The 27938-nt window shown below is 39.4% G+C and overlaps 1 long non-coding RNA gene across 1 annotated transcript in view; it reads right to left on the reverse strand.

The window, feature by feature from the left end:
* Positions 1-12180, reverse strand: part of LOC148222197 (uncharacterized) — a 34295-nt gene extending 22115 nt beyond the window's left edge. Inside the window, exons 1-3 of the long non-coding RNA XR_015806845.1 lie at positions 12080-12180; positions 11685-11795; positions 8997-9037 (exon numbers count right to left, since the gene is read on the reverse strand). This is a non-coding gene — a long non-coding RNA (uncharacterized LOC148222197). The remainder of the gene's footprint in view (positions 1-8996; positions 9038-11684; positions 11796-12079) is intronic.
* Positions 12181-27938: the final 15758 nt, after the last annotated feature.

The raw sequence follows: 27938 nt of genomic DNA on the forward strand, positions 1-27938 counted from the left end.
GGACAAATTTGGGGATATTTTAATCAGGAAACACATCTGCTGTACTCAGAGCCAAACATGTACAACTGAGAGATTGTTTTGACTTCAGAAGAGTGATTGAGAGACAGAAAAAGGAATTGTGACTTTAAATTTAGCCTGAAGAAAAAAAAGCAAGCAAGGGAAAATGTTGACTTTTTTGGGGGAAATCTAATTTCACTAGAGACTTAAGATTTAATAGGGTCTGGAACCCTGGCTTTCCTAACAGAAAGGAATATGTCCAATGGAGCAGAGTTGTGTTCAGTGAACATGGGGCCTTTGTGAGTAGAGACTTCAGTGCCTGCATTGATTTCCTACAAGAGACTGCAGTATTCCCTCATATTAAACTTAATTCTGCTTGATACTGTTTGTCTGCCTAAGACATGGAACATTTCTTAATATAAGGAGACATAAAGTCCTATTTGTGACCACTTTCAGAGAGGATTCCTGCATCAGTTGGCTGAGAAAAGGTAAGGAAAGAAGGCAGCCCTGTGAGATTTGCCTACCATTAATAACACACTATATTTCCAGGTGTTGTCACTGAATGTCACTCTGACATATTCCCTCAAGAAACCTCCCTGTCTGACTGACACCAGCACAGATGAAATGTGTAATGTGTAACAATGTGCTCAGGAGCCCTACGGAGGCTTTCCCACTCAGCTTCCCAGTGCTGCATCTGCTTCCACAAAGACAGGTCTGTTCACAGATCTCAGAGCTGGCACAAAAATGGCTTGAATCTTTCATCTTTTCAACATAAGATTTTTTCCTTTCTGGCTGTAGTAGGCTCAACTATCCCCACCCACCACTACTGGTATTTCAGGGAGCTGTTTTATGACTAACTCCTCTTAAAGGGGGTGTTGAAATAGAGTTTAGATGATAAAACTTAAAGACAAGGACTACAAGTCTTGACAAGTAGACAATGAACCCCTAAACTTTTCTGTGCTTAAATTCAACAGCGATAAAAGGCAAAATATGCTTCTTCTTGCTATCCTCCTTTTCCTCCAATCCACTTATGTTTTCTTCTGTTCTATAAAATTACACTTGAAAATCTTCTGGATAGAAAAAGAAGTCATAATTATGACTCCTGTTCCAGTCTGGCAGTTAACAAAACCTGAACATCCATTCACACAAATGCTACACCCCTCATTATATGCATGTGCTTCTTACTTTTATTTTTGGTTCTTGGCAAATGGTATCAAAAACCCTAAATTTCTTCTGTCCTACCTTTTAATGCTATTTACAAGCACTCAGCTATCCTGTAAGAACAGGATACAATACAACAATACATTTATTAAAAACCAATACTTTAAAGGTAAAATATAGAGTTTCTATTTGAATACTATGTAAATAAAATAAAAAAAGAAATAATCTATATTTTTATATGTTATTTTAATGACTAAAAGAAGTTTGGGCTCTTCAATCCCTCAGAATAAAGATTTATCAGGTAGCTGTCAGGCAGCCCTGTTTTTGTAATCAACAGGTGAAGAACCAGTGGAACTGTCATGAAGCTTAATTGACTTCCTGGACTGAGACATTCATCTGTTGGGAAGTTAAAGATGAATGCCTGGAGCAAGGTCTGAATTTCTTTTCAGAAGTCTAAAATGAGATGTCTTCTGCTATAACACCAAGCAGGATTCACTTCATAAACAAAAATCATGCCAGTGTGTACATGCCAGACCACATCCCAACACAAGTCTTAGTGGAACTGTGGCTACAAATCAAAAATCCCATAAGTGAAATCCACTCAGCAGTTTCTTAATTCATACCAGGTCCTCAGAACACTCCAAAATTTAAATACTTTAATCACAAGTTGCACTATAGTTCTCTAGTTAGCAACTGTTCATGAAATGAGCTGCTCTGCAACAGGACACATCTCACAATGGCTCACAATTTGAGTGGGAAGGTAACAGGCACATTTAATAGCACAAATTAACTTGATGGTAATGAGGAAGCCTCTCTGTCAGCATTATCACAAATTAAATTATCTGCTACCTCACTAGTGATGAGGAATAATTAAGAAAGCTACACAGTTGCTTACAAATAAACCAGCACCCCATCAGCTGAGAGATGTCTGTCTTGGAGTCTCTTTGGCATAGCAACGTTCATTCCCTTAACTCTGATACCATTTGTTTGTAGGTAAACCAGATCTTCAGCATTATCTTAATTAAGCTTTTAAAATTTAATTTCCTTATTCAAAGGAGAGTATTGTGGGCACTACACAGCGAGTTTTCATTAACAATGCAGCAGCTTCAGCAGAGCATTTCTAAGATGAATAGGAAATAACAACAAAAAGGGGCTGATTGCCCTGGGGGGTTGAGGAAGAAGGAGCACCTTGCAACACAAGTCTCTCAACAGTCACTCTAAAACAAAATTTTTATTCCCCAAAGAACTTAGGCACTAAGCAAGTAACCTGCAAATTATTTTAAGACTGCATATTTTATTTAAATTAAACTTTTGGTTAGTAGGCAAATATTAAATACCGAAAATACATCAAGAGTTCTCTTTTCAGGTTGTTTTTTGGTTTGGTGGGGGCTTTTGACATTTATAGATTTAACTGAAATTAGATACTGTTGCTTCTTTTTTTTTTTACTTTGAAAACAGTTGATGAGACTAGCAGATTATTTTCCTGTAATTAATTAAAACAGAAGAGGATTATCAACTCTTGTAGCTCATTCATAGAGATTCCAAGATCAGTCTTGGCATTTCAGTAATTATTCATATTAACTACAGATGCAATATCCTTATTTAGCACTTGCAATTTGAAAAAGAAGCAAGACAATGAGCAATGTAAATAGGTAAAGTATGATCGACTTTTAAAATTTTTATAAAGTGCAATGAATCGTTGGTATCAATCAAGACCGAAAAATGAAAAATATTAGTCCTGTGCATGTGATTTTGGATCTTTCACTTAACTACAGAAAGTAGAATATCCAGTGCATCATATCTGGGAGATAAACTGGCAGCAACTGAGCTTAAAATGTCACAGCCCACACAATACAACAGTGATGCATAAGGTTTGTGTGTATCATGTGTTGGGGCTTTAATTTATGCACTTGAGATATTAGGCAGTCTTTTGCAATTCATGTATTATAACCAAGCATACAAATGAGAAACAGCTAGGCCAGCAATCTTTCGGAAAGCAAATAATAAAAATGCTGCTAGGGAACTTCCAATTCTCTGTTAATTCAAGTGATGTTAAAATAGAGATACAAAATAATGCAAGGCTGAGCAGTTTCAGTCAATAAGGTAAACCTAACAACGATAGAGGTCTCACACTAGTAATGCACTCTTTTCAATTTGGGTTGTCAAGATTTACTGGAGAAATAATGTTTTAGCAGTCCTGGTCACCTGAAGCATAAAAATACATACATATAAATGTATCCAGTCAGGGCAAGTGTGCTGGCATTACATTTTTTTACAAGGTGAAAACTCAATATATAGGGAAAGGAACTAACACACGGTTCTCAACACCACCTAAGATAACAAGAAAAGGTAATGACCTTGGAAGACATAAATAATTTCACCCAGTGGTGCTGGACAAACTGCTTGGCTATAATTTAGGGAAGATTACCATTTGGTTAGATGCACTAAAGTTGAAATAACACCTACAAATAATCCATACTTTCACTTTCCCTGCTTAGTATGGAATAGTCTTGATTTTATGGAACTATATTTCTTTGGATGTGAACAGCAGGAGATACCATCTTAAATATTGGAGTAGTTTTGAGAAAGTTCTTTCCTGTTCACAAATAATTTACAGATTACTTCTGCTGAAAAGAAAAGCTATTCTGCAATAGCTACTTTGCAAAGTAATGAAACTAGGCAGACACTGGGAGAATATGACAAGATATATTTGGTTGAATCATGCCTGGAAAATTTCAAAGATCTTGAATAAAAATGAGATCATTCAAATAGCAGCATTTAAATAAAAGACAAACCATATTAAAGTATTCTATATTAAAACTGAAATAATGATAATTGTCCAATCAAGGAATATATTAAGATATTACATTCTCTACTAAAGTTTCCTAAAGCTTTAAAAACATATACAGAAAGCAAGATTAAAGGGAAAATACTCATTTAGCCAAAGAATTTGGGATTTGTAAAGTATCTCAAATGTAACAAGCAGAAACAAAAGAATTTCCAAATATCCAGATAATTCTGAAAGTAATTTTAAATTCAGTAAAAAACAGTTGTCATGTTTTGGCATATATAATGTGATTTATAGCAAAACACACAAAAAAATACCCAATGATGGACCTAGGTCAGTAAGCTTATAAGGCCAATAGTCTGCCAACAGATAATTTCTTTACTTTACAACATAGCTGGCTGCAAGTAATTTTTCTGTTTGTATTTATTAAAGACAAAAACAATTCCAAACTACTTATTCATGCTCGTCATCAAATGAGATTCCATATTCTGCAATCCTGCTTTGATCACATCAAATTCCTTTCACTGTTCTCTGCAACCATAGATCTGTAGTTGATCCTGAATTCTGCCAGCCTTGGTTTGAGACTTGTTCCCACATGAAACAAAGACAACTGAATCAAAAGTACCAAAGCTGTTTTTCTACTCATGATGAAGCTTTGATTACAGGATTGCCAATGCTGACAAGCAAAGACAGGCCACTGGATACAAAAATAATTTCATCCATAGCTGCCCACCTTCTCCTCCCTTGATCTACACACATGCAGTTTACAGCCATTATTGTTTATTTCCCTAAGAAATTATCTGATAAGGAAAAATGTCCATGACCTTGGTGACCCACTGTTATTCAAACACAGGCTAATAAAATGAGTTTGTGTCAGTACAATTTCTTTCCCAACAAATAGTTATTATTTTCCAGAAACCTTTAGCAGCCACACAGCTCCACAGGACTTGAGTCTGTAACTTCCTTTTTACATTTCTTAGGCAAATCATCAAAATAGAAACCCCTGCTGTTACACTGAAGAGCAGTTAAGTACAGGTCAAGAACAAAGCAATTGTGTTTCCAATGCTGTACACATTTCCCTTGTGTGCACTGATTGCTGCAGCCTGTCACCTCCTGGTGATATGAGAAACAAGCTGCACCGCAAACAAAACCACACAAATACAGCTCTAATGCACGGAGTTTTATCTAAAAGATTGTGATATTCGACTTAAACTGCAATAGGCCCTAACAATTAGAACATTTAAACAGCTGCTAATGTCCACACATGTTACTGGTCGCTGGACACGCATCAAAATCTCAGAAAACAACACACTCATAATAGTTGACTAGCAAGTCAGATTTTATAACTTAAACAGTACAGGTCAAACAGTTTAATTTTAAAGGACTTCTTCATATTTTAAAAAATCTTTTTCATTCCAAACTATTTTTTTAAACACAAACTACTACTTATAACAAACTCTTGTAGTCCAGCATATTACTACAAGAAAGACTTCGATATTTTACAATGTTATCAGATCTGCAATATACAAAATTTAGAGTAAATTTTGCCTTAAACCCTAATTGGCAGCTGACTGCCTCCCCTAAGAGACTCTCTACACCTGCTGAATTCTATTGTCATAACTCAGATTAAGCTGAACTCAAGATTCGTCCCAAGTTCTTTTCCAAGTAAAGAAGAAGAAAGCTATACTCCCCATAAGCCCCCTGTTCCCAACCAAAGGATTTCTCACCAAGTCAACCACCAATATGAATTCCACCCAGATGAGTGTATTTAGGTGCAGGGTGAGATCATTAACCTTATTATGCCACCCTGTCTTGTTTTCAACCTTCCCATTAATCTGTTGCTAATAGATACAGGTGCCAGAATTATTGCCTGCAAAAGCTTTTCCTTAGAATAGAAATAATTTGTGGTGCTGCCATTTATCACTCACGTTTCTAAGCTGCCTTTTATGCTAACATGTGGAAGCCATTACAAACAATTTGTACCTCCATGGAAGGAAGTGCCAGTGCTTCTGGTTGCCTGCCTGTTCTCATCTCTGGAGCTGGCTCATTCCAGAGCCCTGTTGCTTAGGTAATATCTCGTGACACACTAGAGGATTCTGGATTGTGAGCTGTAAGCCCTCCAGAGGGGAAGTCTTCTTTCCCCTACACTAAGGTGACAGAGCTGTTTAAACACAGAACTTGTACCCAGCGTGAAAAGCTTTGGTGTGGAGCCCTGCCTGGAGGCACCTGGTAGCAGCAGTGATAAAAGACAGTTGCAATAAGGACTAGTCTCTAGCTGAGTGAAAAATGCTCATTTATTTGACCACGTTATGCTAGAGGGATGCTGATGAGGACATCGACCTTGGACGATCTGGCCTCGAGTGCCAGCAGGGAGCAGCTCAGCTGGAACTCTCTGCAGGCAGCACAAACCAGAGCCTTGCACAGTCCCACTACCCAAAGCTGCTTTCCTTTGACATAAGACAGTTTCCAAAATTTCTCTCCTATTATAGGCATCCTCCCAGAGCTCTGAGTAGAGCCTTACCACTCTCCTGCTTCAAGCCCCAATCCAATATTAGCTAATTAAGACTGGACACTTCATGTGGCCTCGTGACTCACTATAATCCAGTTTAATTAATTTGTTACTTGCACTTCCTTGATGGTTTTGGTACAAGCAGACAGTATTCTCTGGACCCATTCTTTTCTTCAAGTCCTGCCACACATGTCTGGTAGATATTTCTTTGTATTTCTTATGGTTCTAAGCAACACCTTGAGGCAAATCTTGATTTGCATGTTAATTAGGAAATTCCTAGCAGGCACTTTGGGTGACAGCTCACTCCTAATCACCAAGAATAAAAAATGTTCTCAGATTGAGACATCAGGTTGAATTATAAAGATGGACGCACTGGAAATTATGTCAAACAAATAAAACTTCCAGTTTCCTTTCCCCAGGTTCTAGAGTGCAAGCCCCTAAAAAGCAAATGCTTGTACAAACCAGCCAAGCACTCGCTCCCCAGGCTGCCTCCTGTGACTCTGTTGGGCTTCCTTTTACTTCTTTACAGGGGCAGGACTGGGGGCTGTGAAAAGCCAGGTTAGTCCAGAGCTTTGAGCATTTCCTTGCCAACTCAGACCTGATTCAGGCTGCAGCTCAGGGAAGGTTACGGGAATATTTCCAAGGAGTGTTGCAGGTTTTGAATAATGTCCTAAAGGTGAGACTGTGAAACAAGCACTATTTGCTCCTCTGGCAATTACCTCTGACACAAAAATATTTCTCTCCTCTACTTCTCCCTTATTCTTCCAAAACAAACATAGGGCTGAAAGTTAAACCAGGCCCATGGTTTAAGTACTGTTTACGTAGCCTTAAAAAAAATACATGCCTTTACTATTTCCCACATTGCTGTTGGGGAGCTAAACTTCATTCAGTACCAATCCACTATACTAGCAACGGTGATGAAACACACTTGCAACAAGAATCAACCTCCAGTAGAGTGAAGAATGCTGATTTTTTTATTCTACATTGGTTAGTGAGAAAGGGAATGTGCCCATCATTGATCTCAGTTGAATTATTTTTCTTTTCATTAAGATTTTCAAAATGTGAATGAATTCTTAAAGTGCCTCAGTTCTCTCACATAATCTCCTAGTGAACAGTGCTTTAATCTGGAATTAGTTTCAGTATTTTCTATGGGCCTACACAAAGTGCAAGGACTTTTACAAATAACTATGTACTAAGATTAGGCAAAATCTGAACAATCCCAGGTAACTACCCTAAGACATGGGGCAAAGTTTCTTTCCTGGAAACAATGCCTTGTTTGTCAGTGATGCATCTCCAAAGTATTTAGCTAAACTAGGGCTGAAAGTTGTTTCCATAACATGCTGGCAGGTGAAAAGAGATACAGCACCCATCCCACCATTCCACTCCAAGGGTGGTAATGCTCAACAGGTGTTAGCTCTGCCAACATTGCCAAAATCAGAGCTCCAGGACATTGCTCACCACCACTTTGCAGAGGAGATTAATGTCATTTATCAAAAACCACCTGGAGTAGAGACATCTGCAAATCAACAACCTTTCTTCATCTCCAGCCCCCTCCACAAGGGACAGCTTGAATAGTCAGATACTGCTCAAGAGGCTAAGGCTAACCAAAACCTGCCATTGGAGTGCCAGAATCGAGCTGGGTTTAGCACAGAAGGGGTGAAATGAATAAAATAAAATCTGGAGTCTTCTGTCATGGATCCCAATCATATATCTCACTTCTTGCCCTCTTATCACTTTTGTTTCCACTAATCTTGATGTGGATTAGGTCAACACAAAACTGACTTTGTCAACTCTAACTCACTGTTGAGACATGAGGCAGAATCACATTCAGACCCAGAAATCCTGATGTAAAATGCTGGTCTCTTTGCTGGTGTCTAGATCAGCCCATCATTTATTCTAGTGGCAATAAGTTATTTGACACAAAGAGAGGGGGACAAATCCAGATACAGATTTGTGTTCAGGCAAGTGAGGTTATTAAAAAGCAATAAAAGAAATACTAATTTTTGGTCTGAATGTTTGAGATGGGCATTGGGGGAGCTACAGGTTCTGTCACCAGTATAAGTCCCCTGGTAAGTAAAAGCATTGGGTGAAAACAAACACAAAATTTAGACTCCCTTGAATTTTTTTTTTGTGCTCAGAGAAGACTGAAAAGAAACATTCCTGAGACTTATTCATGAGTTTGGAAACTCGATGGAAAAATAAAAGGCATTAATAAGAGATGCACAATAAGGTAACAAAGGTGGGAGGCAGAGAGAGAAAGAGGGAAATTAAGCAAACAGTTATTTCACTCCAGCCAATATGGAATATTGGAATGTAAAATATGGAGCAGTAAAAAATAAGTTCCGTAAGAGCTGCTTTGCTAAGAATGATCTATTAAGAAAAGTAAAGTTGAAAAGATAGCAAACTTGGTGTTGAAGCCTACAGCAAAATTCTTAGCCCCACAGAAAGATGTTCCCAAAAAGCAAATGCAGGTCATTCAAATAAATTTTGTAAAAAATTCTTGTACTACTGCTAATTACATGTAGGTATGGCTTTACTTACATAGGTGCAATAAGGTGTAAAGTCAGTGAAAATCTGGAAGTCTAGGAAAAAAAAAACACAAAGAAAAATGAAAAATCTCCAATCTTATTTGATTAAGAGAAAGGAAACTGAATTATAATTATATCTACATTAGTTATTTTCTTCTTTGAAAGTAGTATTTAATTACCTTTTCAAGAGTGAAAAATGTACTATGCATAATTTATTTATGAAACAGAAAATACTACTGGGCAGGTCTGTGTAATAAATACTTGTACGTTGTTTATATTAGAATAATGACAAATATAGGCAATATTTGAGACAGAGCTGTTCTGCATCTTAAGGTATTTACATTTAATGTTTGCCTGTAAACATTTCTAAAGTAGGAAAAACTAACACAGCAGAAGTACAAAACATCAATATTATTGACTTTTTACCAGAAAGGTATTTACATACAGCTTCTGAGGTGTACCCCCTATAAAAACCACTTCTCTTTAATGCAGATGCAAAGGAAAAGTATGTTTTCTGGAGGTAAAAAGTGAAAAATGAATGCAACATTCTACATATTCATTGAAGCAAAGCTCCAGGGGATAGAGAAATACATAGACTATAGGCATTGAACCTCTATACTGATATACATTTGAAATAAAAATAACATAATTTGAAATCCTAATTAATTTTAGACTGCATCTGAAAGAACTGAAGTGTAGCAGTAATATGATTTTAAACACTGAGTATTCTGTCATTACTTATTCAAAGTATTGCCCAAAATATAATTTTTTATCTCTCTGCAGCTCCCCAGGTCTCCTGATTTTCCTTATTCCTCAGGGTAAGAATAAAACAAATGACAGCAAAAGAGCAAACACTTCGTCCTCTACCACCAAAACCTGAGAAACCTGCATAAAAAAAAAGAGAAATATTGTTTTGCCCTTAAGAGTTTGTTGTTGTTTTCTTAATCTCAGATCTTTCTCTGGATTGTGGAAAATGGAAGGGTACTTAAATCAGATTATTAATTTCCTGCCTTTGATAAGTTTGATGGGAAACTAACTACAAGAAAAAGGCAGGTGGAATAATGCCTTTTTTGAAGACAAGTGGAAAGAGTGGAATCTAAATTTTGCCAAGGCTATTCATTCTTTTATATGTTGCAATTCTTAACAAAGTGGGATTTTTTTCAAGTTGGGCTTCACATGCTCTTTGTAAGAGCAGCCTATTAGCGTCAAAATGTAATGGTATCAAATTAGGTGATGTGAGCACTCAGGCCCTTAAGCCAAGTATTTTTTTATTGTGGCAAGAATGAGTGTGTGGAATGAGTCATGCAGCCTCAAAGCACGCTGGTAATCTTGGCTTTATCTGTTTTGTTGTACTACTGTACTGCGGAGAGAAAGGCAAGATAAAATCCTGATATGTGTGGCCCAGAAGCACAGAACACTCAGGTGACTCCACCCCTGTCAGGGAGATGTGGGCTCTAAATGTGCCTGTGAGCATAAAAGAGCCAAAGTGAGGAGACTGCCTGGGACCAGTTTGATTTTACAGAGAACATGCACCATGCATTGGTTTCAAAAGCTGCTTGGGTCTAATCCAAAACCCACAGAAACAGGTGAAAATCTCCTACTGGCTTCAATAGGCTTTGGTAAAGGATAGCTTTGCCTCCAGCCTGATTTCCTGTTAAGAGTAGAGTGGATTATCCAGTAGTTTAGGATTCCTGAAGATTTTACCTTGTTTCAGGGTTAGATTCACATTAGAAACATGTGGATGAGAACACCGTCATCATCCCTCAGAGTGGGGATTATTTTGACCTATATTTTAATAAGCCCAAAACCAGCCTCCTTTCACGGAAAAGGTTAATAAGTACCCATGTTCCACAAATTTTGTACTAAAAGATTCAAGTGAAGGAATGACAGTAGCATAGGGCTGCAGCATGTTTAGCAAGTATCCTCGTTTGGTTTTAGGGAGAAGTGAAAAATCCTGATTCCTTGACAGCACTAGATAGTACATAAGGACAATTATGTTTATCAAGTCACATTTTAATTTATACCAGTTACTTGCAGTTATTTCAATACACTGCTAATTAGTATACATTATGAAATAACTGTCTGCATGAGTGAGACTTTGTGATTGCTAAGACCGGATCAATAAAATGCTTCTACTTAAACTTTAGGAAAGTACTTGTGCATGTACAGCCTTGATGAAATTCTGTAATAAATTTAATTGTCATTGTAGCCATTAGTGGTCCTATAGAATGAAATATTGGAAATGTCCTTGACTTTTTTCTGCAGAAAATTTAATAATTATCCTTTATGTTGCTGCAGACCAGCTACAGAAGCTCATTGAAGTTCTCTTCCGTGTTGGCATATGTTCCTTGTTCTGTTTTCTATAATTACCATGCCTCTAGTCAGCACTCAAATACACTAGAGACAAGAATAGAAAACATAAAATATTTAATACTAAACCTTCAAGGTGAGTACACATAAAGGGATATGTATAAATCCCCTGCTTCTTATTAAAAACCCATACCAACATTGTTATTTTAGACTGAGCACCTACAGACGAACCTTTCCTTACATCTTAGCAATACGACAGGGACCATAAAAAAAAAAAAAAAAAAAAAAAAAAAAAAAAAAAAAAAAAAAAAACACCAAAAAACGGCAACAAAACCCACCACAAACCACAAAACAAATAAACATTAAAGTTACCTTCCAATTTCAACCTTACCTAGAACACATGCAGCAAAGTTCTTATTTCCTGTGTGGAGGTCTCTTTCCTGTCATTAAAAGGCAGCACAATATTCCAGCAAGCTTCAGATAACATTTGTCTCTCAGGATACTGTAAGATATTAACAGTGATTAAGAAGCCCCCAACGAGGTACAATCTGTGCCAGGGTTGAGAGAAAAGCAGCTGCCCATTCAGAGCCAGCAAAGGTGGGATTGAGGCCCTGGTGTTTGATCTGTCCAGCAGATACTGAATGAACAGTTATTAATTACAGCACATATTTATGCCAGTGTTCTTCCCAATTGGAATACAACTCAGTGCATTTCTCTTTGCAGGAAGCACAGTGGATTTTAATAGACTAGAGGGAAAGATAGAGCAAGAAATTTTAATTTACTTACAGTTCTCTTCCTTCTGCTCTTTCATTTGAAAAAACATTCTGCAGAACAAAGCCTGTAGAGTGCATAAATTTCAGCAAACTCATGATGGACTTCTTCAATCTTACCAAAACAGGAGAAAAAGAAATTGTTATGTCAAAATACCTACAAAAATTTGAGGACCTTGAAATGTCCTACTCTACATTTCACTCCCTAATTTTCATTCCATTCTGTCCTTTTCCCTCTCATTTGGACAAGAAACCACCTATGAACTACCACAATATGAACACTCATCAAACATCATGAAACCCCAATTATTCAAATGATCCTTTGCTCTATATTGCCCTTTTATAGGAATGCATGTTTAATCTGGTTCCAAAGCATGTAACTCCTTGTATTTCAGTATTTTCAAACTTCTCCCACTGCAAGCATGTTACAGTCTCTTCCTTCCAGCCAGAGATCAGATCCCCAATTTCTGGCTGTCACTCAAGCAGCTGCACTGTACTCAGGACTGCTGTCACTGCAGCTCAGTGGCTGCTGCTCTACGGACCCCTGCAAAGCCAGCAGCAGCGTTCCTCAGCACAGCAGATTAACCTGCTACTCCTGCTCCTTTCAGCCTCTGGCTGCAGCTGCCTTCTCATCTGCACTATGAAATAAGCGAATCTGTAGTCACTGCAAACGCCTGTCAGTGAGTGTGGGATATCACCTCCTCCTCCCCAGAAAGCAAGGTGCTTTGGAGCCGGGTTCATTTTCACATGAATTACTGAAATCAAAGAGGACAAGCTTGGATATCCAACTTCATTCCCACTTAGGCATTCATTGCAACAAGCTCAGCTCCCAAATCAACAGTCTTGGCACTCCTGGGGAATAAAATGAAGTTACCACAGTCCCTGTCTGTGCTGGGAGTGCAGTGACAATCCTCCCACACTGTGGAGCATGGGTCCATCTTGGCAGTAAATTGGGATGCTCTTCCCAAGTTATCAGCAATATTGTAATGAAAATGCCAATAGGTCTATTTCCTAAGTTACAGCTGCCTGAACTAGCAGGGAAGTGGTGGAAGAGAAAAAGCTAATTAAGCAAGTAGTGGAGGCATCTTTCACTGCCTCCTACATTAATGCTTCATTAAGGATCTGGAACTGCACTTAGCCTGGAATGATAACAGCATGCACATATTCAATAGACCATAAATGAGAATATAAAGTGCAGGACAATACAAAACACAGCTTTAAAGGATAATCACCCTTAACATAATCTAAAATTTTTACTTTTGTTTCAAAATTTAAATACCAGGAAGCGGAAACCCATATTTTCTTCATTAAAACAACTTATAGCCTTGAATGGAGAGGAGTTTCTTTCCTCAAACCTTCCAGAAGCAGGTCAAATGGAGAAAGACATGTGTGAAAAATGGTTTTGCTTCCTTGTGATTTTCACACACAGGATCTGGCAGGATGAGGATACACACATTTGACATGCTGCCAGTGCTTTTCATTTTCACCTGTAACAGTTCTTTGACAAAGACCAGCAGTGTTTTTACAGAAGATGACTTGGTTATCATGGTTCCATGACAGCTTTCCATAAAAATGAAGCTTGAGTAAAGACATGGTTGGGCTGTACCAGCTCAGGAGACCTTCTCCATGGAACTGGTCTCCTTCACATTTGTCAGCTGGAAAGACTTGTGTGCCATTTGTTCACAGCCCACAAAACATTTATAATTTTTCATAGCAAGGTGGTTGCTTTGAATGTAGAGGCTGCCATTATTGGGTAAGACAGACCACACAAATCTCTGGTAGATGGACAGCTTGATCCTGTCATCAGATTCTGGGCTTTCTTACACAAGGAATAAGGAAAGCACTTTCAGGCCTGATACACACCTGATGTGAAGCCGTAGGTACATTCAAATCAAAAAATGGCTTTGATATGTTTTGTGGAGACTTTCAGATCAACCCTAGCCTGCATGGAAATATTTGTTGCAAACTCTTGACCATTGAATCCACAAGTTTCACTTACATTCAAAATTGAATCCACATTGAATATTTCCTTCTTTTTAATTCTCTACTGTGAATAAAAACATTAATCTATCAACTATGACCTAAATGTTTTGATTAGATTCTGAAAGTCAGTAAATTCTCATATAAGACACTAAAAGACCACAAAAAAGATTTGCAAGTTCCATAGAGAGCAGATAATGAAAGCTGTGAAAATGAAAGCTTTGAATCCCTTGCATTTTTCATATTCATTAAAGTCAATATAGGCACTTGCCTGCCATACCCCACTCCAAGACAACATAACATGATCTTCTAGTGAGCAAGATTAGCATTCAAATCACTTAACTGACACAAGAAATATCTTAGAGCAAAAATTAAAATGCTGATCAATCCCCTGTTAATATAGGACAGATAATTTCTAAGCTGTCCTGCCATTTCTTTCTCATGTAGTTTCCATTTTCTTCCTCACAGGAGCAAATGGTTTCCAGTGCAGAATCACAACAGTATAATTTTATACATTTGATAAACACATGTAAATGTTAGGATCTCTGCAACAAATAAGGGAAAATATTGGAATGAATGACAGGTATCTCCTCATGAACACATCCTGTTCAGGGATGCTTATTGCAGGAAGGGATACTGCCAAATCTAAACCTCTGTAATCAGTGTTTGGCACCCTCCACAGTGCAAGGATGAGCTCTGTCTGCAGAGACACCTGTCATTCAGAGGAGAGGATGCCATCAGGACATATCTCCTCCTTGATAAATTTCAGACTAGAGAAGGTGGCCTGGAAGCTTTAACTAAATGCAAATGTACAGCTCAGAAGCTTGGATTACACCAGCATGAATGATAACAAAAATGCAAGAGAAAAAAAAGGCCTTTTCTCTTCTCCTTTGATTACAAGGTACATGTTTATCTCTCTCCTTTTTTCTTGATGTCTCAGCTAAGCACTAAGCCAACCATCATTATCCATCATTAACATTGCACACACTGAGCAAATTTGCCAATGTAAAGGCTCTCAGTTCCACTAAGTCAGGTTGGTTGCACTTTTGACAGCCTGAGCAGATCATGCTGTTCATGCTGTGCTAGTGATGAGGCCATGTGCTCCTCAACAAGCCAACTGAAAAGTTCATGCATGAGAATGTTATTTCCATTATTTAATACACTAGGTAGTATTTCTACTGGTTTATCCAAATTATAGCTGGGCAAAAAGAACTGGATTCAAATACTGAGATCGTTTACGTTTCTGTTTCACTGTGTTATGCCTGTGCACATGACAAAATTGGGCATGTGTTCACACATGGAGAAGCAGGATTCAAACTCCTTCCAAGCACTGGTAGGGGGGAGTTTTTCAATGCAGAACACAGACATTAATGTGCATACAACTTACGATTTAGCCTTTCCTAATGATAATGTAATTGTTACTGAATTCATTTTATGTGAAGAGAGCGCATGAAAACAGCATGTTCAGGGTGGGTTTCCTTTACCTATAGTATTAAAGGCATTTGAGAACATCAATAAGAAACTGTTTTTTGAATTATCAATGTCCACTCCCTCTAGCACTACATGGCAGAGAAACAAGTTATTAAATCTTACTGGCTGTGATTGATTTCCTTAAATGGTGGTGGAGCCAAAAGTGACAAAGAGAGAATCACTTTCCAGCCAATGTGCCACAGTACCATTGCCTGAGGAACTGGAACCAGCAGGAATGCTACAAGGACAGGAAGAACTGCAGCCTCATCCCTCCAAGCCTGCTCTCTTACAGGCAGGGAGATAGATATCACTTTTGTTCTGCTCTCTGTGAAAAGAAATTAGCACTTTCCAGAGCTGAGATTGTTAGAAAAGGGAAGGCTACTCACTAAGTTATACACAGGAGCTGAATCACTGGCTGATGCTGGGAGGGGTAGAAGCTGACAAAGAAAAGTCTGAATCTCTGCTCTAATATTTTGTTAGAACATAAATTGAACAAACTTCCAATACAGAAAAAGCCCTGACCTGCAAGCTCAAAGAGAAAACAGTGAAACCAGACCCTCTATTCATATCCTCACTGTGTAAATCTCCTCCAGGCCTGCTCTCAGACCAAGCAGCTTTCAGTGCCACCTCTGGAGACAACAGCTTTGTGTGACATCACAGCTCTCTGTGAAAAGTCTCTTTCCTTCCTGCACTCAGGGGTCTGACAGCATGTCTGCTTCTGACTCTCTCAGCAGTATTCTGGCTTGCTCTTCTGCTCAGGGTCTGTGCTGAGTGAATCTGTCTCCCATGAGCTGTGCTAAAGCACCAGAGTATTTTCCATGTGGAATATACGGCTGGGGAAGAGATCACCTGGGAGACACAGCCTGAAGAAGAGGCTGGTCAGCCCAGGTAGGGCACACGGACAACCTTTCCCCTGCTCACTTCTGCCTTAAAAGCAAACCAGCAAACACATGAACAAACACAAGGAGCCCTCATGCCAGAGACAAAGAGAACAGGTGCTGTCTGCCAGAGACCGTCACATCAATACTAATGGCCAGCCAGGACCTGGAGGTTTTTGATGCTCTGTATTCTTGTCTGGGCTCTTCTCTTGCCAGCACGGTGAGTTTAATTGCACACATTTCCATGACAGGAGCCATGCTGCCAATCCCCAAGAATGTGGCAAAGGCATTAGAGTTCAGCTTTAACACCACAAGCAGCAGCTTTAAACATTAGAGTATCTACAGCCAGCACTGCCTGAGCAGACTCATTCCTCACAGCATAGTTCTGCTGCTGAACACAGCCACATATGTTCAGAGCAGAGCATGACTTAGTAGAGACATGCTCAAGGACAAATCTTTAACACTGGGCAGTAACATTACCCAGTTGTCTCTTATAATTGTTATGAAATTCATCTCTGAAGACAGAGGCCCCTGTGGTTGTGGGAATCATGCCACACAGATGCTGCTCTATGCTGTTTCAATCCTTTTGTTGGTCTATAATGTGCCTTTGTTCCTCCACATGTTCCAGAAGAGAAATGAACAGCTGGTGATTATCTCCAAGTATATATCTATCTTTTGTTTAAAAACTTCACAGTCCCTCCAACCTTCCCAGCAGACTGAAAAGAAAATAAGATCCCTTATTTACAATATGCATTCTTTCTTTGCTTCCCTACAGGGCATTCTGAGTCCAGGTTGCTCAGACTCTCTCCAAATTTATTCCCCAGTGTCCTTGTTTTCTTGCAGGTTGTACTTAGAAAGCATCCAACTGGACCACTAACAGATGGCCTGCTCTGACTTCAGACACTTGTAGAGCCAGGTGTTGCCATATTGAAGCTATTACAGATAATTCAATCCATGCCATGATGCTTTTTGAGATGCTAATGCTCGCTCTGATTTAAAGTACAGCAACATGAATTTTTAAAAAACTGTATGCTGTCACTGTTCTATAGATAAGGCCAACTATTCAAATTGGTTGGTTCTAAATAGGCATAACCTCAAAGGAAACCCACAGAAGAAGATTATTTGCATTCGTATGAACCATGGTCTGCAGGTACATCTTTTACACTGAAATTAATTGCTGACGAATTGGAAATTCCTAACCTGTGGACATGACTGGTCTTATGCCCTAAGATTACATTTAACTGCGAGAAAGATCCCCGGCTGTCAGACAGCTCTTCATAAAATCTGGTTTGAGCAGTTTGTAGTACTGGATACACTGGAAGGCGTCACAACACATTGCACAGACATCCAACATACCACTGCAATATATATCAGCTTTATTCAATGTGCCTTTGTGATAATATAATCATTCCAGTGCAGGGAAAGCAACACAGCTTTTCCCAGTGTATGAATGGGGAGTAGCTCTCACATACAATGGCATTAGGAGCCTCTAATAAGCTAGCTTCAGCATTTCGATTCGCTGGGATGAAAGGAGATTGTAAAAGATAACTTGGTGCCTTTTTCCTCAGTCCTTCTCTGTCCATTTCACTGGAAAGTTCCTGGAATTTACCATCCCCAAAATTCTGCAAGATCATAGGGAAGCAAAAAGTTTATCCATGTTTAGTTTAGACCTCAGCAAGTGCAGCTGGTGCTCCAGAATCCAACACGACTGAGGAGCAAACAGGACATTCACTATCATTTTCTTTGCCATGCAGACACAGGCAAGTTTGCTACAAACTGCAATTTCTGCCCCAAGGTTTGACAGTGGCGAGGTTTGACAGGAGGATTTACATGAGAAGCTGTCTCAGGAACACAGTGATGTGCTGCACTGCACACTGTGTTGCTTGGTTTTCAGTGCTCTGAACAAAATACCCAGCATTTAGATTTCCATTTGGGAGAGAATTTGAAAGCCAGCAGCGATGCCTGGGGCCAGCAGAATCTACAGCAGGCGGTTTTAGCTGCAGCCAGGGCTCCTAACAATTCCATATTTGCTCTGCAGCATTCAATGGCCCTGTGTCAATGCATCAAACTGCTTCATTACAAGGCAATTACTGGCTGAGAAAACAAGGTGTTTCAGTTGGTACTTCGTAGCCTCTGTCCTTGATGTTAATAAATATAGAAAAATGTTGTTATTATTATGTCACAATGTGGAAGGCCAGAAGTAGAAAAGAAAAACAACCTTGTAAATTAATTATGAAAGCAAGAATTTATGAAATTACTCAAACAAAATATTCCGATTCCAGAGGGTCAGTGGGATTCACTTCTGTTTGCTTTGCTTTTGCTGTGACAGTTTTGTTCATCAGTCCTATCCCCCTCCCACATGTGCAGGATGTGATGAAGCAGCTTTTCCCAAGCAGGGAGCTCTTTATTCTGGCACCCATGGGTGTGGCACCAGGGAGGCCAGGCTGTCCTTGCTGCCAGCCAGCAGGACTGACAGGAGCAGGACCACAGCAATCTCCACCAGTTTGCTCCACAGTGACACAAACTGAGAGCCTCTGATCTCTCTCCCATGCCTCTGCCTCTGCTTCTCACTCTGCTCCTGTTTGCTTTCAACCTTCTCTGTACACTGCAGGTTTGGCCCTGGCACATTGTCCAGCTTCCCATGCTTTTCAGGCAGAAAATAAACTGAATCTACAGCCTCTAACAACTCCCATCCATGCCCCATTCATCCCCATTATGAGAATCCTGAGCAGCACTTTCAGGCCAGCCTTCGGCCCATTTCACAATTCTCAAATCACATCAAGCAAGCTGTGAAAATTTGGCCCTTTAAAAATAATAATTCAGTTAGAGATAGGCAATATTATAGAAAAATATTCCCAATTGTTAATTTTTGCTCTGGCTGTGTTATGTTAGCTCGCTGAAATTTAATTGCTAAAAGGCTATAAGAGCCTAGAAACAGACGCAGCATCTGTCTTTTTAAAATGTCTCAATTATCACCACAGTAATTTAATGGCACCATGTAAGAGAATCACCATTGACATGCTAATGAATGGCACCGTGTTCACATACATCAGCTCTGTTTTTAAGAGGTCATAGGTTGAAGATAGGCATTTTATGCTTCAGATATCACTAAGGCAAGCAGTGTCACATTTATCTCGTTTTGCTTTTACAGCTCAAATTGCTTATGTTAAAAATACTCACTGAACAGTGAACTGCAGATGGGTTAAATTGTGGTCAATTACAATTACGTACTTGCTTCTTTAGACCAAGATAAGTAACAAAAATCCTTTCAACCCATTTATTATTTAATTTGTATGTCAACATCTACTGTTGAAATGTTCTTCGATTTATTTTGTGGGGATTTTCCCCCATAGATAGCCTTTACTATTAGCTTTTTAATTGAACAGCCTTGCTTTATTAGGTTTTACACTCTTCTGCTCATTTTGCTAACCAAATTTACCTATCAATATTTTTCTTTCATTTATTCCGCAGAAACTGTGTTGCTAACTAGAGAGTCCCAAATCTATTGCATCTAAATGATCACAGCAATTTCCATAATAAGTGATGCAATGATGTACACTGAGATATTTATCTGCAAACGTTTCAGCATATTGTGGATGAATTTCTACAGACAAGCAATAAGGGTTTGACTTCACAAACACAATGGAACAGCCCTTTGAGATCAGCTTAATGGTAGTGTTAGCATCAGAATTGATTTTGCATAGAAAGCTACACCCTGACAGTGATGTGAAAGGATTTCTCACTTCAGCAAATACATCACAAGACTGGAGAATAACCCCGTGATACTTATTATTAGCATCTGTTTAAGAAACTTTTGAAATAAATTTATTCTATCATCATAAGCGTTGCCAACAGTGGCACTGCACAGCTCCATTCTGCCATGAAAAACGAGGGAGGCCACGCTGCCAAACAGCTTTAGGTGTAAAGTGAAAACGGAGAAGTGAAACACTGATGTTCAGATGAGCTCTGGGGGCTTTTAGTCCTGCCCAGGTGGCGAGATACGAGAGGATGCTTCAAGCTGTATTATAAAAAATTAAGTTTTTTAAGTGCCTTGCGGCACCACAATCGTCGCAGAGCGTTTCGTTGCGAGGCGTCTCGCGGGATGCCTCCGCTCTGTCGGAATTCCATGGCAAAGGTGGATCCGCATCCCGGATTCCCGCAGCCGGGGCCGCTCCGCCCCCTGCTGTCAGCAGCAGCTCCCGCACGTCCGAAAACCTCATCCGGATCCCGGGTTAAAAAAAATAACAAATTAATTACGGAAGCCTCCATGAACACTTTTCAGGGTTTTTTTTCCCATGTGATGTTTAATTTTTTTCGTGTTGGGATTGTTGCTTCCACCCGTTGGGGGAGAAAGATAGAATCCAAACCTGGGCTTCTCATCAGGGGCAGCTCTAAGGGGTGTGGGACAGGCAGCCAAATGCTGCTCTTAATCTCTCTGCCTACCATCATCCCTCGCAGGAAAATATGACAATTTGTGGCTCTATTCTTCTCCTCCCTGAAATATTTCTCTGGCCAAGTGCCAGGCTGTCCCTTTGTGGCTGGGATGCTGCCTTTTAGGAAAGCTGCCACTAATTAGCTTTGTAATCACAGTGAGAGAAGCAATGAAGGTGAAGGGAGAAAATGGTCATTCCATGGAAAAAGTGGCCATTCCATTAACTCTTCCTTATCTGCAATCACAGAAGCTTATAAATTGTTTCCCACTTACAATTATGTGTTATAAATCAGATTAAATTCTGTCAGGCAACTTGTGACATCTACCTCAGTGTAAATCCTGCAGATGCTCAGTTTATCTCCCCCTTTGCAGAAGAGCCTATGCTCTGTCTGCACTCTGCCATTCTGACAAACAGATCCAAAAACGGATCACAAGGGAATTGTGGCAGACACTTCTCCTCCTCTCTCACACTGCTTTTTGTTAGCCAAAGGACATAATTTGCAGAATAAATTACAACTGTAAAATAAGGAAAAGGCTGCCTAGATCAGCTTAGGGCATAGCCTAGTGAATATTTTCTGCTTAGTGCCCTGCTGATTGCTTGAAGATGAGCTTGTAATACACTCACTGTTTATAACCATGGCTTATATTTGTTCACGTTACTCTTTATTAACCCACTGCAACTGTGAGGAGCTTGACATCAATCAGAGGGATTGCAGTCATCCTCATGCAATTTAAACCTGAAAGCCTTTAAAAGAAAAACTAATTATTGCAGGAGGAGTGCAATCTAACTGTAGATATCTGTAACTGGAGACCTTGAGAGACAGGACAAAGAATAACAGTGAACTTAACTGTGATCCATGCAATGTTGATCTGAAAAATTATGGATAGCACAGCTGACTGCAACTTCTTTAAGGGTCTTCCCACTCACATCTTTCAAGGTTAGACTGAACATTCATTATATTCATCTTCACAGTGGTCTGATTAAAGGTCCTCATCCTGCTTAATTATGTCAACATGTAGTTCTAACTAGAAAAGGTTAGAAAGTCGCCCTCTGGGTGACTGATTGGGATTTTACATAGGTCAAGAAGAAATTAAAATCTACTCAAACATTCCAAATTTCATGCAATAATCTCATGTTCTAGAAGAAATAAATCACTGACCGCTGTCTGGTTAAATTAAGTTTAAGGTCTCCTTGAACATTAAAGCATTTAAAACCAAACTAAACCCAAAGCATCAAAGCAGAGCAGTGATCCCCACAGTCCCTGGTGCCTTCAGACCCCACTGCCTTCCCAGCCCCACGAGCTCTGCTAGCCTGTCCTGGGACAGGATCCAGCAACCTCCTGCTCTGTGGGGAGACCTCCAGGGACTGCTCTGCTTGAAGCCAAATGCAGTCAGCTGGAGGCTGAGACAGGAGTGATTGCTGGACCAGACAGCACAGAAGAGTTTTCAATGTCCATGAGCAGAAGCAACAGTTTAGTCCTTCAAACACAAAAAGTGTCAAAACAACAAGGGTTTGGGCTGTCTTATTTTCTGCACACCAAGGTCTTCTATATAATTTATTGATGTTTTATGAAGAAGTTAGGCTTTTACAAGCCTTTGTATATCACAAAACAATATTTCCTACTGCTGCTTCTCTGGTGTGTTGAAATGAATTTTGGTACTTATAAGGGAATTTAGACCATGTAAAAAGCAGAATGCTCCAAGAGGTAATGAAGAGCACTACAAAAGAAAAACAATCATGCATGATAAACACTCTCATATTTTGAGAACAAGTTCCAAGGATTTAAAAAGATTAGATTAAATTTAGCTCATTTAGCCCAATAATTTAAGCATAGTCAAATTTAATCATAAGAATAGCTATGCAATTTTCTGCACTTGTTTTGTGTAGTGTTGAATACATTTAAAGATTAGCAGGTTGCAAGTTTAAACACTTCAATTAAAACAAATTTGTTATAAATCCACCTCAAGAAGAAGTGAGTGTAGTTTTTACAGTGTGCTTTTAGACAGAGATTTGACACATGAACAAAGCTCTTAGACTGCCTTGGAAAATACTACAGTCAGTCTCTACTCTTCATCCACAGTGCTTTGGAAGAGAAAATAAAGTCTGAAAGATATCGACATTTATATCTGAGAAATTAAATTTTAATTGACAGTGACATTCATCACAGAGAAGAACAAAACGAAACAAAAAACCAAGCCAGCCTACTTTACTGGTTAATTTTCTTTTCTCCTCTGCTGCAAGTACTCTACTAATGAAGTTCTCCCTAAGCTTTCCAAAGCAGTGAGCTTTGAAAAATAAAAAGTGCAGAAACAACAGTGTATCAGGAAGGATTTTCCTAAACAAGATACTGGGAAGTATGCAAAAAAATACCAGGAGACACAAGTTCATGCACATTTATAGTTGTACAGAAAAACCTACATTGTTCTGTTCTGATGATGTTTCTGCTGTTGTCCATCTGGTGGAACACTGTTTTTAGGTTCCTTGGGGTGATTCCACCACATGCTGTTTTTTGTGAGACAGTTTATTAATTCTTCCTTAATTTGTTTATTCCATAAGCTTCATAGTAGCTCTTACTGGTAGATTTGTGAATGTCACCATGGTTTTGATTCAATAAAAGCCTCTCCACAATATAGCCATACCATTAATCCAATCATTCTGCTTCAACATGGAACTCACCAGATATTCCACGTGAGACTCAAATTATTGGCCTTTTGTGCCTCTATTTGACAGTTTCACTATCCTCATGAAAACTTTGTAACAGTCAAACTCCTGCCAGAATGACTACAATAGTTCACTCTTCATGTGAAAGGTGAATTCTCATAAGAAAAATTGTCCACAGTAATTTCTTATAGATAAACAAGCAGTCACTTTTTCCATCCTTTCATTGGATTGTTGTTGCACATAGGCAGATGGTTATCTGTGTTCACGAACTATTTCATGTACATATATTCTCTGTTTAACAAGGACAACTTTGAAAACTAAGCAACATTTCTAATAGACCTGAGTTAAGAAAAAAACTGTCATGATTAGAGAAATCAGTGATCTAAATCCCAGAAACAAGCATGTGGCTTGGACCTTTCACATTCATATTTGTTGAAGATATCACAGAAAGCAGTGAAGTTAAAAGGTTTGAACTTCCCCCAGTGATGTCTCCTAGATCAATCTACAGGGTGTTGTTTTGTGATATCACATTAATTCACACCAATTGAATGGATATGAAGAAATTTGAAGGATAGTGCCCTATCAGCTCCATTCCATTACACCCATTTTTTCACCCACACACAGTAATATCAGGCAGTTCTGTCATGAGCAGTTTCAACCATGCTGTCAGATCACAAATGAGTGCAGAATAAAGGAAGTGTACAGGTTCAGTTCACGTAAATAATGTGTCTCTATCAAGGGTGGGTGAAAATGCAGGTGCTTGTGTTTAATTTTTTTCTTGAAAACTTCTATAAAACACAACGTTTCTGTGAGGAATCCAGTGAATAGAAAAGTTGAACATAAAATAATTTATAAGAACAAGTTGAACCCAGGAGAGGCAAATTGGAATACCACCAGATTCAAGACAGAAGTGCTCACCTAAATCTGTGCAACACGTGCAGATCAACATCTTCAGATCAGAATGGAACTGTTTTATTTTTCACCAGGCAGTAGGAAAAAGAGGCAAAATTTCTGTGAGTTATGCTTAACTCATTCTGCAGTCAAACCAACAAACTCCATCCCAATTTTCAAAATATACTTGTTTGGCTTAGCCTTGAAGTCTAATACCCCAGCCAACTGTATCCAAGTTGAAACAAGCTGTCATTATATCTATGAAGACAGGCTTATTCTGCACTAAAAGTTTTGAATATTTTCATAGTGTGATTTCATCTTGGACCAGCTGATATTACTACTAAAACATAAACATTTTCAGGCACAAAAGTTATAACAAAACCTGAAAAAGAAGCAGCTATCCAAACTGATGAAGGGTTAATGTGCCAAAACATGCCCATCCTTTTTTCAACCATATTGCATTTTAATTTGTATCTTTGTTTGAATGCCATTTATACCCTTAGATCATAATTAGCAACTCTTCTGTTACAACAATTTCTCTTTATATAGATCTAGCATATCAGATGTCTCATGGATAAACAGCAAACTACTTCATGCATTTACATGAGTTTTCAGGATTATGCAAAACTTCATTATTTCTTTTTATATTTTTTATTTCTTTTGAAAGGGAGGAGGAGGAAATAAGAATTTCCCATGCATCATGTTCAGAAAAGGCACCTTCCAAATGTACACCAAGCATTGTTGATCCATTACTGTCTTCCCCAGTCTGCCAAAAGACAAGCAATGCAGATGAAAGGGTGCAGGCAATCCAAGGTTAGCTCTGCCAGTGCTCAGCCTGGTGGATCACAACCCAGCTTCAGCCTGGAAACTGCACAGCTACGCCAGCGTGGCTCCCTGCCCACTGAATTCAGCACAGCTTGTTAGCTCAGTCACAGTCACAGCCACACACAGGGCAGGGGAAACGAGCAGCACAAGCACAGAGCTCTCTGTGACCACCCCTGCACTCACACCTGGAGCACAACTGCATCATTTAGCTCAGTCCCCCCACTCCAACAATGTCCCTCTGAGACTGCAAGAAAAGAGTACAAGATTGGGGCAAGCATATGGAATAAAAGCCATGGAATCCTTAAGGCTGGGAAGGATTTTCAAGATCTTCAAGTCCATCCTTTGACTGAAGAGCCACACCCACTAAACCAGAACTTGAAGTGCCCTGTCCCTGAGCAGGTTGTTCCAATGCTGAACCACTTCTCCAGTGAAGAACTTCCCTTTGCAGCTCATACACCTGCAAGGACATGAACTCTTCTTGAACCCCTACTAATCCACCCACTGGTGACATTTCAGATGACTGATTTATTGTTGCTCAGAAGCAGCAGGTACAAACTGGCACCACTGAGGAACTCAGAGTGCTCTTCAGCACTTGTAAATGCATTAAGGCACTGCATGCACTAAAGACAAAGAACATCATGTTTTATTTTCGGACAAAGCAAATAAGCTGGAAATACTTACACCTAAACCATACTTCCTGGCTGTATAGGGGGTTCAGACTTTTTTATGCAGGACTCTGTCTGTGGGGAAGAAAAGGGCTTTATAGCATGTTCTGGCACCCTGGTCTTTACAAATACAGTACACACTCCTTCTAAAGGGCAGAACACATGTGAGGAATCCAAATAATTTAATCACTTTGCTCTGAGAAAGGCTTTCTCTCTCAGTTGTCTTTGATTAAACTAGGTCATTCCAACTTATAGAAAGAAAAATAAAAAATCTATAAGATAGGAGCTATACATAATGAAAATACCATTGTTAAGATGAGCTGAAGTTTTAAAAAATTGCGTTTTTAGATATTAGTTATCAGAATTTAAAAAAAATCAAAATAATACAAATCACAAGAAAAAACGCAAAAATCCCCAAAACCCCTAAGTAAACCCAAACTTAAACAAAACTATAAACAAACAAAAAAAAACCCCAACAACCAAAATCGTAATTCCTGGAAATGGAGAGAAAACGTCTGCCTCAAATTGTATAAATGTGTTTGCCATATTCCAATATAGAAAATATCTACTCCGTATGTAGTTAAATGCTCCTCTAAGCTCTTCAAAAGCAAAAGTTGGCACATGCAAACTGAGACATATGGGGACATGATCTCTTGCCTAGGGTTCACCACGCATATTGGAGACAGAACTTCGGACTGCATCCAGATTTGTCCCATCATCCAATTCAGTGTTCTTTCCACAATGTTACATTATTCACTGTCCTTTTCAAATATTGCATCAATTCCTGGAAATTCATCAATGTGCTTGTCCAATAAAATGCATGTTCCACAAAACTAGGTGTTGTACACAGAGCAGCTACCGTTGACTTGCAAACTGCTGCAGCTGGGAGACACTTTCAGCTCCACATGACCCCCTTGTAGCATTGTTTAAATGGAATAGAGACTGCTCTGTGAACAACAGCAAGATCGGGCTCCTGTAGCTCTCTAATTAGTGTTAATTTCTGCATACTAATTGGGTGAATGCCAGTAAAGAATCAGTAGGCATACTCTGGTTGAGAATCAGTAAAATACTTCAGAGGAAAACTGGATCTGTGCCTTTTTGAAATCAGTTAAAATTTGTTGCTAGGCTTTTCATTTTGCTCAGCAGTGAATAGCAAAGTGGTAAATGATATCTTAATACGAATTCACAGAACTCTTCATGCTCTGAAATACTTTCTGTTCATACTGCAATTGAGGAGCCTTTTACAAGGTTTAGGCCCTGGTGATCAGACATAGAGACATCCATCAGTCTCCTCTCAGCTGCTGTCCAAGGGCAGCTTGCTGGAGCACTGTTTCATCCTGGTTGCACGGCTCACAACAAGAGAAAATTACTGTGTGGCTTTTAAGGATACTGCTTATCCAAATCTAAACTAAACTATGTTAACTGCCAGAGGCTGGGAAAATACAACAGGGCAGTAGAGTAAACTCAGATTAGCAGAGTAAAACCAGGCTGGGAGAGGAACAGAAGAGCAGCCCTGCAGAGAAGGACTTGGGGATGTTGAGGGATGAGAGGCTGGACATGGCCCAGCCATGTGCACTCACAGCCCAGAAAGCCAAGTGTGTCCTGGGCTGCAGCAAAAGCCCTGTGGGCAGCAGGGGAGGGAGGGGATTCTGCACCTCCACTCTGGTCAGACCCCACCTCCAGTGCTGCCTCCAGCTCTGGGGCCACAGCACAGGAAGGACATGGACCTGTTGGAGCAACACCAGAGGAGGCCATGAAGATCAGGGCTGTCCTAATTGCAGCCTTCACTACCTGCAGGAAAGATGGACAGAGACTATTTACAGGAACATGTAGTGACAGGACAAGGTGGGATGGTTAAAAACCCTCAGAGGGCAGGCTCAGATTAGATATTAGATAGAAATTCTTTCCTGTGAGTGTGGTGAGGACTTTGCATAGGTTTCCCTGAGAAGTTGTGGCTGCTCCATCCCTGGAAGTGTTCAAGGACAGGCTGAGGCTTGGAGCAACCTGGTCTGATGGAAGGTGTCCCTGTACATAGCAGGGGGATTGGGTGATCTTTGAGGTCCCTACCAACC

This window comes from Sturnus vulgaris, chromosome 14 (genome assembly GCF_052056855.1).
Source record: "Sturnus vulgaris isolate bStuVul1 chromosome 14, bStuVul1.hap1, whole genome shotgun sequence".
NCBI lineage: Eukaryota > Metazoa > Chordata > Aves > Passeriformes > Sturnidae > Sturnus > Sturnus vulgaris.